This window comes from Euprymna scolopes, chromosome 27 (genome assembly GCF_053919585.1).
Source record: "Euprymna scolopes isolate OS-2025 chromosome 27, ASM5391958v1, whole genome shotgun sequence".
Lineage (NCBI taxonomy): Eukaryota > Metazoa > Mollusca > Cephalopoda > Sepiida > Sepiolidae > Euprymna > Euprymna scolopes.
Window position 1 is genome coordinate 105567868 of NC_136508.1, and position 17716 is coordinate 105585583.

At 26.1% G+C, this 17716-nt stretch overlaps 1 long non-coding RNA gene across 1 annotated transcript in view; it reads right to left on the reverse strand.

The window, feature by feature from the left end:
• Positions 1-600: 600 nt before the first annotated feature.
• LOC145249039 (uncharacterized) overlaps positions 601-17716 on the reverse strand; it is a 40304-nt gene continuing 23188 nt past the window's right edge. The window contains exon 2 of the long non-coding RNA XR_013863451.1: positions 601-1234. This is a non-coding gene — a long non-coding RNA (uncharacterized LOC145249039). The remainder of the gene's footprint in view (positions 1235-17716) is intronic.

Sequence of the window (17716 nt, forward strand, 5' to 3'; positions counted from 1 at the left end):
CACATCACAAGAATGTGGTTTTTCTCCAGTGTGAGTTTTCATATGGCACACTAATTTGGATTTTTGAGAACAAGAATATTCACATACTTGACAAGAATATGGCTTTTCTCCAGTGTGAGTTCTCATATGTGTCACTAAATTCGATTTTAGAGAGCAAGAATATCCACACACTTGACAAGAATATGGCTTTTCTCCAGTGTGAGTTCTCATATGGTTCACTAACGTTGATTTTGCAGAACAGGAATATCCACACACTTCACAAGACTGTGGCTTTTCATCAGAATGAGTTTTCATATGGTTCACTAAATTCGATTTTTGAGAGCAAGAATATTCACAAACTTGACAAGAATGTGGCATTTCCCCAGTATGAGTTCTAATATGGTTTACTAACGTTGATTTTTCAGAACAAGAATATCCACACACATCACAAGAATGTGGCTTTTTCCCAATATGAGTTCTCATATGTATCAGCAACGTTAATTTTGCAGAACAAGAATATTGACACACATCAGAAAAATGTGGCTTTTCCCCAGTGTGAGTGTTTATATGGCTCATTAAATTCGATTTTAAGAACAAAAATATTCACAAACTTGACAAGAATAAGGCTTTTCTCCAGCGTGACTGCTCATATGTCTCACTAACGTTGATTTTGCAGAACAAGAATATCCACACACAATACAAGAATGTGGGGTTTCCCCAGTGTGAGTTCTCATATGGATCACTAACGTTGAATATCCACACATTTCACAAGAATGTGACTTTCCCCAGAATGAGTTTTCATATGGCGCACTAAATTCGATTTTAGAGAGCAGGAATATTCATACACTTGACAAGAATATGGCTTTTCCCCAGTATGAGTTCTCGTATGTTTCACTAACGTTGATTTCCCCAGCGTAAGTTCTCATAATTTTAACTTAAGTTTATGATACACAAAAATATCTACACACTTTACACAAATGCGGCCTTTTTCCAGTCTGAGTTCCTATATGTTTTACTCAATCCTATGTGGCAAAATGATTATATCCACAGACACGCTTCTGAGGATGACAAACATCTACCTAGTTCTTCATATATTTCAACCACAATATTTATAAAATGCTATTGCAAAGAATTTAGCGTTAATAAGGTGTTGCTTTTCTAAAGTGTTCAAAATAAAGTAATAAACTGTTTACAGCTTAATCTTTGAAGATCATGATCCTCCATTAAAATTGAAATAGGGTTCAATCAGGAACATCTGTAAAAAATAATAAAGTTCAATATTAAAAGTATTTGAATTCACACAGCAGTATTTCGTTTGTTTATTGTTGTAAATATTATTAGATTGAACCCACAATATTTAGATTTATTTAATCGAAAAAAACCCCTTATAAGTCTCATCACAAAAATGATTTTGCACACAAAGTAACACAGACTAAGTCGATACAATTGTTACTAAAGTTATTATCTAGTTAAAATATTTATTGTTTTATGATTTTAATCATAGTGAGAAGAAATATATTTATATATACAATACTACAATATATATGCATGTACCTTAATGTAACAATAAAAGTAAATAACCATATGTCCATCCAAAAAGTATTTAGTGCATACACGTTTTTGCTTTCTTCAAGCACGTACATATAACTGATACATGAATATGCAAACTTACACATAACTGATATATAAATATGCAAACTTACATATAACTGATACATAAATATGCAAACTTACATATAACTGATATATAAATATGCAAACTTACATATATCTGATATATTAATATGCAAACTTACATAGAACTGATATATAAATATGCAAACTTACATATAACTGATACATAAACAAGCAAACTTACATATAACTGATATATAAATATGCAAACTTACATATTACTGATACATAAATATGCAAACTTACATATAACTGATATATAAATATGCAAACTTACATATAACTGATACATAAATATGCAAACTTACATATAACTGATATATGAATATGCAAACTTACATATAACTGATATATAAATATGCAAACTAACATAAATATGCAAACTTACATATAACTTATATATAAATATGCAAACTTACATAGAACTGATATATGAATATGCAAACTTACATACAACTGATATATAAATATGCAAATTACATATAACTGATATATAAATATGCAAACTTACATATAACTGATATATAAATATGCAAACTTACATATAACTGATACATAAATATGCAAACTTACATAGAACTGATATATAAATATGCAAACTTACATATAACTGATACATAAACAAGCAAACTTACATATAACTGATATATAAATATGCAAACTTACATATTACTGATACATAAATATGCAAACTTACATATAACTGATATATAAATATGCAAACTTACATATAACTGATACATAAATATGCAAACTTACATATAACTGATATATGAATATGCAAACTTACATATAACTGATATATAAATATGCAAACTAACATAAATATGCAAACTTACATATAACTTATATATAAATATGCAAACTTACATAGAACTGATATATGAATATGCAAACTTACATACAACTGATATATAAATATGCAAATTACATATAACTGATATATAAATATGCAAACTTACATATAAATGATATATAAATATGCAAACTTACATATAACTGATATATAAATATGCAAACTTACATATATCTGATATATAAATATGCAAACTTACATATAACTAATATATAAATATGCAAACTAACATATAACTGATATATAAATATGCAAACTTACATATAACTAATAAATGGATATGCAAACTTATATATAACTGATATATAAATATGCAAACTTACATATAACTGATATATAAATATGCAAACTTACACATAACTGATATATAAATATGCAAACTTATATATAACTGATATATAAATATGCAAACTTACATATAGCTGATATATAAATATGCAAACTTACATAGAACTGATATATAAATATGCAAACTTACATATAACTGATATATGAATATGCAAACTTATATATAACTGATATATAAATATGCAAACTTACATATAGCTGATATATAAATATGCAAACTTACATATAACTGATATATAAATATGCAAAAGTGCATATAACTGATATATAAATATGCAAACTTACATATAACTGATATATGAATATGCAAACTTACATATAACTGATATATAAATATGCAAACTTACATATAACTGATATATAAATATGGAAACTTACATAGAACTGATATATAAATATGCAAACTTACATATAACTGATATATAAATATGCAAACTTACATATAGCTGATATATAAATATGCAAACTTACATATAACTGATATATAAATATGCAAACTTACATATAACTGATATATGAATATGCAAACTTACATATAGCTGATATATAAATATGCCAACTTACATATAACTGATACATAAATATGTTAACTTACATATAACTGATATATGAATATGCAAACTTACATAGAACTGATATATGAATATGCTAACTTACATATAACTGATATATGAATACGCAAACTTACATATAACTGATATATAAATATGCAAACTTACATATAACTGATATATGAATATGCAAACTTACATATAACTGATATATAAATATGCAAACTTACATAGAACTGATATATGAATATGCAAACTTACATAGAACTTATATATGAATATGCAAACTTACATAGAACTTATATATGAATATGCAAACTTACATAGAACTTATATATGAATATGCAAACTTACATAGAACTTATATATGAATATGCAAACTTACATATAACTGATATATGAATATGGAAACTTACATATAACTGATATATACATATGCAAACTTACATGTAACTGTTACATAAATATGCAAACTTACATATAGCTGATACATAAATATGCAAACTTACATATAGCTGATATATAAATATGCAAACTTACTTATAGCTGATATATAAATATGGAAACTTATAACTGATATATAAATATGCAAACTTACATAGAACTGATATATGAATATGCAAACTTACATAGAACTGATATATGAATATGCAAACTTACATATAACTGATATATAAATATGCAAACTTACATGTAACTGTTACATAAATATGCAAACTTACATATAGCTGATACATAAATATGCAAACTTACATATAGCTGATATATAAATATGCAAACTTACTTATAGCTGATATATAAATATGGAAACTTATAACTGATATATAAATATGCAAACTTACATAGAACTGATATATGAATATGCAAACTTACATAGAACTGATATATGAATATGCAAACTTACATATAACTGATATATGAATATGCGAACTTACATATAACTGATATATGAATATGCAAACTTACATATAACTGATATATAAATATGCCAACTTACATATAACTGACATGAATATGCAAACTTACATATATCTGATATATTAATATGCAAACTTACATAGAACTGATATATGAGTATGCAAACTTACATATAACTGATATATGAATATGCAAACTTACATATAACTGATATATAAATATGCAAACTTACTTATAACTGATACATAAATATGAAAACTTACTTATAGCTGATATATAAATATGGAAACTTATAACTGATATATAAATATGCAAACTTACATATAACTGATATATAAATATGCAAACTTACATATAACTGATATATAAATATGCAAAAGTACATATAACTGATATATAAATATGCAAAAGTACATATAACTGATATATAAATATGCAAAATTATCGAAAATTCTTGAAACATTTTCTTAATGTTTGGTTGTTTGTACCCCAAAAGACAATAATTTGGTTGAAAAAGCTACAATGATATTCTATATATTTCTATTGTAATTCAGTCATACATCTTTTCTTATATTTGTCAATCCTAGTATTCCATCTACATGTGTTTGAGTGAATATATCCACTCACCTCTAATTCATCGTAATAAAAAATATTATTTGTAACTATAACCGTTTAACTTATAAATGTGTTAATGTTTCATCTGTCTTTAAATGTTGGTATAAACAAACTTTCAATTTACCAATTGTCAAATATATTAGCAAATAATTTCAAAACAGTAGAAAGACTTCTGGAAAAAGATGGGTTTTCCCAACCCTGCTAGAAAATTACTTTGGACTGGGATTATCCTGGACGTCTACATTAACATATGCATTGAGTATTGTTGCAACATATAGGCGGCTGCAAATACCATAGCACTCATCTTAGACAAAAGGTGTAAAATTTAATTCATGAAACCCAATGAAATTCGTTTAGATGTTAATTATCGGTTTATAGTAATTTTAACATTAATAATACGGTTAGCTTTAATATTAATTATCTATTTACCGGCTAGGTTTAATATTACTTATATGTTTATATTAATTTAAATATTTAATCATACTAATATTTAAAGATCAAACGTGATAAGCTAATTTTTTTGTTGTGTTTACTCTGACATACATACTCCAAATTAACCTGACAATCAGCAAAATCTCACACCTTCACTATTTTTGTCTCTATGTACCGGAAAGCTCAAACCGTTCTTTCACTCAGTCTGCTAGACTCTGGAATATTTTCCATCTTTCTGAGTGTACTAAAATGCAGTAGTTTAAATGTAATATGAACAAACATCTCGTTACTCTCATCTTAGTAATAATCCCAAATACTAGTCCCTTACATCCAGATGATAATACGCCTTATGTAGGATGAAAAAGAGTAGCAAAAACGTCATGAATGTTTTATCTTTAAATAACTGTTCATCCCTAATTGATATGAACAGCAAAATATTCTTAATAACATGTTTGTAACTTATCACCGTGTTGAATGTTTTATCTTTAAATATCTGTTTATCCTTAATTGATATGAACAGCAAAATATTCTTAATAACATGTTTGTAACTTATCACCGTGTTGAATGTTTTATCTTTAAATATCTGTTTATCCTTAATTGATATGAACGTCAAAATATTCTTAATAACAGGTTTGTAACTTATCACCGTGTTGAATGTTTTATCTTTAAATAACTGTTCATCCCTAATTGATATGAACGTCAAAATATTCTTAATAACAGGTTTGTAACTTATCACCGTGTTGAATGTTTTATCTTTAAATATCTGTTTATCCCTAATTGATATGAACGTCAAAATATTCTTAATAACAGGTTTGTAACTTATCACCGTGTTGAATGTTTTATCTTTAAATATCTGTTTATCCCTAATTGATATGAACGTCAAAATATTCTTAATAACAGGTTTGTAACTTATCACCATGTTGAATGTTTTATCTTAAAATATCTGTTTATCCCTAATTGATATGACCGTCAAAATATTTTTAATAACAGGTTTGTAACTTATCACCGTGTTGAATGTTTTATCTTAAAATATCTGTTTATCCCTAATTGATATGAACGTCAAAATATTTTTAATAACAGGTTTGTAACTTATCACCGTGTTGAATGTTTTATCTTAAAATATCTGTTTATCCCTAATTGATATGAACGTCAAAATATTCTTAATAACAGGTTTGTAACTTATCACCGTGTTGAATGTTTTATCTTAAAATATCTGTTTATCCCTAATTGATATGAACGTCAAAATATTTTTAATAACAGGTTTGTAACTTATCACCATGTTGAATGTTTTATCTTAAAATATCTGTTTATCCCTAATTGATATGAACGTCAAAATATTTTTAATAACAGGTTTGTAACTTATCACCGTGTTGAATGTTTTATCTTAAAATATCTGTTTATCCCTAATTGATATGAACGTCAAAATATTTTTAATAACAGGTTTGTAACTTATCACCATGTTGAATGTTTTATCTTTAAATAACTGTTTATCCCTAATTGATATGAACGTCAAAATATTTTTAATAACAGGTTTGTAACTTATCACCATGTTGAATGTTTTATCTTTAAATATCTGTTTATCCCTAATTGATATGAACGTAAAAATATTCTTAATAACATGTTTGTAACTTATCACCATGTTGAATGTTTTATCTTTAAATATCTGTTTATCCCTAATTGATATGACCGTCAAACTATTCTTAATAACATGTTTGTAACTTATCACCGTGTTGAATGTTTTATCTTTAAATATCTGTTTATCCCTAATTGATATGACCGTCAAACTATTCTTAATAACATGTTTGTAACTTATCACCATGTTGAATGTTTTATCTTTAAATATCTGTTTATCCCTAATTGATATGAACGTAAAAATATTCTTAATAACATGTTTGTAACTTATCACCATGTTGAATGTTTTATCTTTAAATATCTGTTTATCCCTAATTGATATGAACGTAAAAATATTCTTAATAACATGTTTGTAACTTATCACCATGTTGAATGTTTTATCTTTAAATATCTGTTTATCCCTAATTGATATGACCGTCAAACTATTCTTAATAACATGTTTGTAACTTATCACCGTGTTGAATGTTTTATCTTTAAATATCTGTTTATCCCTAATTGATATGACCGTCAAACTATTCTTAATAACATGTTTGTAACTTATCACCGTGTTGAATGTTTTATCTTTAAATATCTGTTTATCCCTAATTGATATGAACGTCAAAATATTCTTAATAACAGGTTTGTAACTTATCACCGTGTTGAATGTTTTATCTTTAAATATCTGTTTATCCCTAATTGATATGACCGTCAAACTATTCTTAATAACATGTTTGTAACTTATCACCATGTTGAATGTTTTATCTTTAAATATCTGTTTATCCCTAATTGATATGAACGTAAAAATATTCTTAATAACATGTTTGTAACTTATCACCATGTTGAATGTTTTATCTTTAAATATCTGTTTATCCCTAATTGATATGAACGTAAAAATATTCTTAATAACATGTTTGTAACTTATCACCATGTTGAATGTTTTATCTTTAAATATCTGTTTATCCCTAATTGATATGACCGTCAAACTATTCTTAATAACATGTTTGTAACTTATCACCGTGTTGAATGTTTTATCTTTAAATATCTGTTTATCCCTAATTGATATGACCGTCAAACTATTCTTAATAACATGTTTGTAACTTATCACCGTGTTGAATGTTTTATCTTTAAATATCTGTTTATCCCTAATTGATATGAACGTCAAAATATTCTTAATAACAGGTTTGTAACTTATCACCGTGTTGAATGTTTTATCTTTAAATATCTGTTTATCCCTAATTGATATGACCGTCAAACTATTCTTAATAACATGTTTGTAACTTATCACCGTGTTGAATGTTTTATCTTTAAATATCTGTTTATCCCTAATTGATATGACCGTCAAACTATTCTTAATAACATGTTTGTAACTTATCACCGTGTTGAATGTTTTATCTTTAAATATCTGTTTATCCCTAATTGATATGACCGTCAAACTATTCTTAATAACATGTTTGTAACTTATCACCATGTTGAATGTTTTATCTTTAAATATCTGTTTATCCCTAATTGATATGAACGTAAAAATATTCTTAATAACATGTTTGTAACTTATCACCATGTTGAATGTTTTATCTTTAAATATCTGTTTATCCCTAATTGATATGAACGTAAAAATATTCTTAATAACATGTTTGTAACTTATCACCATGTTGAATGTTTTATCTTTAAATATCTGTTTATCCCTAATTGATATGACCGTCAAACTATTCTTAATAACATGTTTGTAACTTATCACCGTGTTGAATGTTTTATCTTTAAATATCTGTTTATCCCTAATTGATATGACCGTCAAACTATTCTTAATAACATGTTTGTAACTTATCACCATGTTGAATGTTTTATCTTTAAATATCTGTTTATCCCTAATTGATATGAACGTAAAAATATTCTTAATAACATGTTTGTAACTTATCACCATGTTGAATGTTTTATCTTTAAATATCTGTTTATCCCTAATTGATATGAACGTAAAAATATTCTTAATAACATGTTTGTAACTTATCACCATGTTGAATGTTTTATCTTTAAATATCTGTTTATCCCTAATTGATATGACCGTCAAACTATTCTTAATAACATGTTTGTAACTTATCACCGTGTTGAATGTTTTATCTTTAAATATCTGTTTATCCCTAATTGATATGACCGTCAAACTATTCTTAATAACATGTTTGTAACTTATCACCGTGTTGAATGTTTTATCTTTAAATATCTGTTTATCCCTAATTGATATGAACGTCAAAATATTCTTAATAACAGGTTTGTAACTTATCACCGTGTTGAATGTTTTATCTTTAAATATCTGTTTATCCCTAATTGATATGACCGTCAAACTATTCTTAATAACATGTTTGTAACTTATCACCATGTTGAATGTTTTATCTTTAAATATCTGTTTATCCCTAATTGATATGAACGTAAAAATATTCTTAATAACATGTTTGTAACTTATCACCATGTTGAATGTTTTATCTTTAAATATCTGTTTATCCCTAATTGATATGAACGTAAAAATATTCTTAATAACATGTTTGTAACTTATCACCATGTTGAATGTTTTATCTTTAAATATCTGTTTATCCCTAATTGATATGAACGTAAAAATATTCTTAATAACATGTTTGTAACTTATCACCATGTTGAATGTTTTATCTTTAAATATCTGTTTATCCCTAATTGATATGAACGTCAAAATATTCTTAATAACATGTTTGTAACTTATCACCGTGTTGAATGTTTTATCTTTAAATATCTGTTTATCCCTAATTGATATGACCGTCAAACTATTCTTAATAACATGTTTGTAACTTATCACCGTGTTGAATGTTTTATCTTTAAATATCTGTTTATCCCTAATTGATATGACCGTCAAACTATTCTTAATAACATGTTTGTAACTTATCACCATGTTGAATGTTTTATCTTTAAATATCTGTTTATCCCTAATTGATATGAACGTAAAAATATTTTTAATAACATGTTTGTAACTTATCACCATGTTGAATGTTTTATCTTTAAATATCTGTTTATCCCTAATTGATATGACCGTCAAACTATTCTTAATAACATGTTTGTAACTTATCACCGTGTTGAATGTTTTATCTTTAAATATCTGTTTATCCCTAATTGATATGACCGTCAAACTATTCTTAATAACATGTTTGTAACTTATCACCGTGTTGAATGTTTTATCTTTAAATATCTGTTTATCCCTAATTGATATGAACGTAAAAATATTCTTAATAACATGTTTGTAACTTATCACCGTGTTGAATGTTTTATCTTTAAATATCTGTTTATCCCTAATTGATATGAACGTAAAAATATTCTTAATAACATGTTTGTAACTTATCACCGTGTTGAATGTTTTATCTTTAAATATCTGTTTATCCCTAATTGATATGAACGTAAAAATATTCTTAATAACATGTTTGTAACTTATCACCGTGTTGAATGTTTTATCTTTAAATATCTGTTTATCCCTAATTGATATGAACGTAAAAATATTCTTAATAACAGGTTTGTAACTTATCACCATGTTGAATGTTTTATCTTTAAATATCTGTTTATCCCTAATTGATATGACCGTCAAACTATTCTTAATAACATGTTTGTAACTTATCACCGTGTTGAATGTTTTATCTTTAAATATCTGTTTATCCCTAATTGATATGACCGTCAAACTATTCTTAATAACATGTTTGTAACTTATCACCGTGTTGAATGTTTTATCTTTAAATATCTGTTTATCCCTAATTGATATGACCGTCAAACTATTCTTAATAACATGTTTGTAACTTATCACCGTGTTGAATGTTTTATCTTTAAATATCTGTTTATCCCTAATTGATATGAACGTAAAAATATTCTTAATAACATGTTTGTAACTTATCACCATGTTGAATGTTTTATCTTTAAATATCTGTTTATCCCTAATTGATATGACCGTCAAACTATTCTTAATAACATGTTTGTAACTTATCACCGTGTTGAATGTTTTATCTTTAAATATCTGTTTATCCCTAATTGATATGAACGTCAAAATATTCTTAATAACATGTTTGTAACTTATCACCGTGTTGAATGTTTTATCTTTAAATATCTGTTTATCCCTAATTGATATGACCGTCAAAATATTCTTAATAACATGTTTGTAACTTATCACCGTGTTGAATGTTTTATCTTTAAATATCTGTTTATCCCTAATTGATATGACCGTCAAACTATTCTTAATAACATGTTTGTAACTTATCACCGTGTTGAATGTTTTATCTTTAAATATCTGTTTATCCCTAATTGATATGAACGTCAAAATATTCTTAATAACATGTTTGTAACTTATCACCGTGTTGAATGTTTTATCTTTAAATATCTGTTTATCCCTAATTGATATGACCGTCAAAATATTCTTAATAACATGTTTGTAACTTATCACCGTGTTGAATGTTTTATCTTTAAATATCTGTTTATCCCTAATTGATATGACCGTCAAACTATTCTTAATAACATGTTTGTAACTTATCACCGTGTTGAATGTTTTATCTTTAAATATCTGTTTATCCCTAATTGATATGACCGTCAAACTATTCTTAATAACATGTTTGTAACTTATCACCGTGTTGAATGTTTTATCTTTAAATATCTGTTTATCCCTAATTGATATGACCGTCAAACTATTCTTAATAACATGTTTGTAACTTATCACCGTGTTGAATGTTTTATCTTTAAATATCTGTTTATCCCTAATTGATATGAACGTAAAAATATTCTTAATAACATGTTTGTAACTTATCACCGTGTTGAATGTTTTATCTTTAAATATCTGTTTATCCCTAATTGATATGAACGTAAAAATATTCTTAATAACATGTTTGTAACTTATCACCGTGTTGAATGTTTTATCTTTAAATATCTGTTTATCCCTAATTGATATGAACGTAAAAATATTCTTAATAACATGTTTGTAACTTATCACCGTGTTGAATGTTTTATCTTTAAATATCTGTTTATCCCTAATTGATATGAACGTAAAAATATTCTTAATAACAGGTTTGTAACTTATCACCATGTTGAATGTTTTATCTTTAAATATCTGTTTATCCCTAATTGATATGACCGTCAAACTATTCTTAATAACATGTTTGTAACTTATCACCGTGTTGAATGTTTTATCTTTAAATATCTGTTTATCCCTAATTGATATGACCGTCAAACTATTCTTAATAACATGTTTGTAACTTATCACCGTGTTGAATGTTTTATCTTTAAATATCTGTTTATCCCTAATTGATATGACCGTCAAACTATTCTTAATAACATGTTTGTAACTTATCACCGTGTTGAATGTTTTATCTTTAAATATCTGTTTATCCCTAATTGATATGAACGTCAAAATATTCTTAATAACATGTTTGTAACTTATCACCGTGTTGAATGTTTTATCTTTAAATATCTGTTTATCCCTAATTGATATGACCGTCAAAATATTCTTAATAACATGTTTGTAACTTATCACCGTGTTGAATGTTTTATCTTTAAATATCTGTTTATCCCTAATTGATATGACCGTCAAACTATTCTTAATAACATGTTTGTAACTTATCACCATGTTGAATGTTTTATCTTTAAATATCTGTTTATCCCTAATTGATATGACCGTCAAAATATTCTTAATAACATGTTTGTAACTTATCACCGTGTTGAATGTTTTATCTTTAAATATCTGTTTATCCCTAATTGATATGACCGTCAAACTATTCTTAATAACATGTTTGTAACTTATCACCGTGTTGAATGTTTTATCTTTAAATATCTGTTTATCCCTAATTGATATGACCGTCAAACTATTCTTAATAACATGTTTGTAACTTATCACCGTGTTGAATGTTTTATCTTTAAATATCTGTTTATCCCTAATTGATATGACCGTCAAACTATTCTTAATAACATGTTTGTAACTTATCACCGTGTTGAATGTTTTATCTTTAAATATCTGTTTATCCCTAATTGATATGAACGTCAAAATATTCTTAATAACATGTTTGTAACTTATCACCGTGTTGAATGTTTTATCTTTAAATATCTGTTTATCCCTAATTGATATGACCGTCAAACTATTCTTAATAACATGTTTGTAACTTATCACCGTGTTGAATGTTTTATCTTTAAATATCTGTTTATCCCTAATTGATATGACCGTCAAACTATTCTTAATAACATGTTTGTAACTTATCACCGTGTTGAATGTTTTATCTTTAAATATCTGTTTATCCCTAATTGATATGACCGTCAAACTATTCTTAATAACATGTTTGTAACTTATCACCGTGTTGAATGTTTTATCTTTAAATATCTGTTTATCCCTAATTGATATGACCGTCAAACTATTCTTAATAACATGTTTGTAACTTATCACCGTGTTGAATGTTTTATCTTTAAATATCTGTTTATCCCTAATTGATATGACCGTCAAAATATTCTTAATAACATGTTTGTAACTTATCACCGTGTTGAATGTTTTATCTTTAAATATCTGTTTATCCCTAATTGATATGACCGTCAAACTATTCTTAATAACATGTTTGTAACTTATCACCGTGTTGAATGTTTTATCTTTAAATATCTGTTTATCCCTAATTGATATGACCGTCAAACTATTCTTAATAACATGTTTGTAACTTATCACCGTGTTGAATGTTTTATCTTTAAATATCTGTTTATCCCTAATTGATATGACCGTCAAACTATTCTTAATAACATGTTTGTAACTTATCACCGTGTTGAATGTTTTATCTTTAAATATCTGTTTATCCCTAATTGATATGAACGTCAAAATATTCTTAATAACATGTTTGTAACTTATCACCGTGTTGAATGTTTTATCTTTAAATATCTGTTTATCCCTAATTGATATGACCGTCAAACTATTCTTAATAACATGTTTGTAACTTATCACCGTGTTGAATGTTTTATCTTTAAATATCTGTTTATCCCTAATTGATATGACCGTCAAACTATTCTTAATAACATGTTTGTAACTTATCACCGTGTTGAATGTTTTATCTTTAAATATCTGTTTATCCCTAATTGATATGACCGTCAAACTATTCTTAATAACATGTTTGTAACTTATCACCGTGTTGAATGTTTTATCTTTAAATATCTGTTTATCCCTAATTGATATGACCGTCAAACTATTCTTAATAACATGTTTGTAACTTATCACCGTGTTGAATGTTTTATCTTTAAATATCTGTTTATCCCTAATTGATATGAACGTCAAAATATTCTTAATAACATGTTTGTAACTTATCACCGTGTTGAATGTTTTATCTTTAAATATCTGTTTATCCCTAATTGATATGACCGTCAAACTATTCTTAATAACATGTTTGTAACTTATCACCGTGTTGAATGTTTTATCTTTAAATATCTGTTTATCCCTAATTGATATGACCGTCAAACTATTCTTAATAACATGTTTGTAACTTATCACCGTGTTGAATGTTTTATCTTTAAATATCTGTTTATCCCTAATTGATATGACCGTCAAACTATTCTTAATAACATGTTTGTAACTTATCACCGTGTTGAATGTTTTATCTTTAAATATCTGTTTATCCCTAATTGATATGACCGTCAAACTATTCTTAATAACATGTTTGTAACTTATCACCGTGTTGAATGTTTTATCTTTAAATATCTGTTTATCCCTAATTGATATGACCGTCAAACTATTCTTAATAACATGTTTGTAACTTATCACCATGTTGAATGTTTTATCTTTAAATATCTGTTTATCCCTAATTGATATGACCGTCAAACTATTCTTAATAACATGTTTGTAACTTATCACCGTGTTGAATGTTTTATCTTTAAATATCTGTTTATCCCTAATTGATATGACCGTCAAACTATTCTTAATAACATGTTTGTAACTTATCACCGTGTTGAATGTTTTATCTTTAAATATCTGTTTATCCCTAATTGATATGACCGTCAAACTATTCTTAATAACATGTTTGTAACTTATCACCGTGTTGAATGTTTTATCTTTAAATATCTGTTTATCCCTAATTGATATGAACGTAAAAATATTCTTAATAACATGTTTGTAACTTATCACCGTGTTGAATGTTTTATCTTTAAATATCTGTTTATCCCTAATTGATATGAACGTCAAACTATTCTTAATAACATGTTTGTAACTTATCACCGTGTTGAATGTTTTATCTTTAAATATCTGTTTATCCCTAATTGATATGAACGTAAAAATATTTTTAATAACATGTTTGTAACTTATCACCGTGTTGAATGTTTTATCTTTAAATATCTGTTTATCCCTAATTGATATGACCGTCAAACTATTCTTAATAACATGTTTGTAACTTATCACCGTGTTGAATGTTTTATCTTTAAATATCTGTTTATCCCTAATTGATATGAACGTAAAAATATTCTTAATAACATGTTTGTAACTTATCACCGTGTTGAATGTTTTATCTTTAAATATCTGTTTATCCCTAATTGATATGACCGTCAAACTATTCTTAATAACATGTTTGTAACTTATCACCGTGTTGAATGTTTTATCTTTAAATATCTGTTTATCCCTAATTGATATGACCGTCAAACTATTCTTAATAACATGTTTGTAACTTATCACCGTGTTGAATGTTTTATCTTTAAATATCTGTTTATCCCTAATTGATATGACCGTCAAACTATTCTTAATAACATGTTTGTAACTTATCACCGTGTTGAATGTTTTATCTTTAAATATCTGTTTATCCCTAATTGATATGACCGTCAAACTATTCTTAATAACATGTTTGTAACTTATCACCGTGTTGAATGTTTTATCTTTAAATATCTGTTTATCCCTAATTGATATGACCGTCAAACTATTCTTAATAACATGTTTGTAACTTATCACCGTGTTGAATGTTTTATCTTTAAATATCTGTTTATCCCTAATTGATATGAACGTCAAAATATTCTTAATAACATGTTTGTAACTTATCACCGTGTTGAATGTTTTATCTTTAAATATCTGTTTATCCCTAATTGATATGAACGTAAAAATATTTTTAATAACAGGTTTGTAACTTATCACCGTGTTGAATGTTTTATCTTTAAATATCTGTTTATCCCTAATTGATATGAACGTCAAAATATTCTTAATAACATGTTTGTAACTTATCACCGTGTTGAATGTTTTATCTTTAAATATCTGTTTATCCCTAATTGATATGAACGTAAAAATATTCTTAATAACATGTTTGTAACTTATCACCGTGTTGAATGTTTTATCTTTAAATATCTGTTTATCCCTAATTGATATGAACGTCAAAATATTTTTAATAACAGGTTTGTAACTTATCACCGTGTTGAATGTTTTATCTTTAAATATCTGTTTATCCCTAATTGATATGAACGTCAAAATATTTTTAATAACAGGTTTGTAACTTATCACCGTGTTGAATGTTTTATCTTTAAATATCTGTTTATCCCTAATTGATATGAACGTAAAAATATTCTTAATAACATGTTTGTAACTTATCACCGTGTTGAATGTTTTATCTTTAAATATCTGTTTATCCCTAATTGATATGAACGTAAAAATATTCTTAATAACATGTTTGTAACTTATCACCGTGTTGAATGTTTTATCTTTAAATATCTGTTTATCCCTAATTGATATGAACGTCAAAATATTTTTAATAACAGGTTTGTAACTTATCACCATGTTGAATGTTTTATCTTTAAATATCTGTTTATCCCTAATTGATATGAACGTCAAAATATTTTTAATAACATGTTTGTAACTTATCACCGTGTTGAATGTTTTATCTTTAAATATCTGTTTATCCCTAATTGATATGAACGTAAAAATATTTTTAATAACATGTTTGTAACTTATCACCGTGTTGAATGTTTTATCTTTAAATATCTGTTTATCCCTAATTGATATGAACGTAAAAATATTCTTAATAACATGTTTGTAACTTATCACCGTGTTGAATGTTTTATCTTTAAATATCTGTTTATCCCTAATTGATATGAACGTAAAAATATTTTTAATAACATGTTTGTAACTTATCACCGTGTTGAATGTTTTATCTTTAAATATCTGTTTATCCCTAATTGATATGAACGTAAAAATATTTTTAATAACAGGTTTGTAACTTATCACCGTGTTGAATGTTTTATCTTTAAATATCTGTTTATCCCTAATTGATATGAACGTAAAAATATTTTTAATAACATGTTTGTAACTTATCACCATGTTGAATGTTTTATCTTTAAATATCTGTTTATCCCTAATTGATATGACCGTCAAACTATTCTTAATAACATGTTTGTAACTTATCACCGTGTTGAATGTTTTATCTTTAAATATCTGTTTATCCCTAATTGATATGAACGTAAAAATATTCTTAATAACATGTTTGTAACTTATCACCGTGTTGAATGTTTTATCTTTAAATATCTGTTTATCCCTAATTGATATGAACGTAAAAATATTTTTAATAACATGTTTGTAACTTATCACCGTGTTGAATGTTTTATCTTTAAATATCTGTTTATCCCTAATTGATATGAACGTCAAAATATTTTTAATAACAGGTTTGTAACTTATCACCGTGTTGAATGTTTTATCTTTAAATATCTGTTTATCCCTAATTGATATGAACGTAAAAATATTCTTAATAACATGTTTGTAACTTAT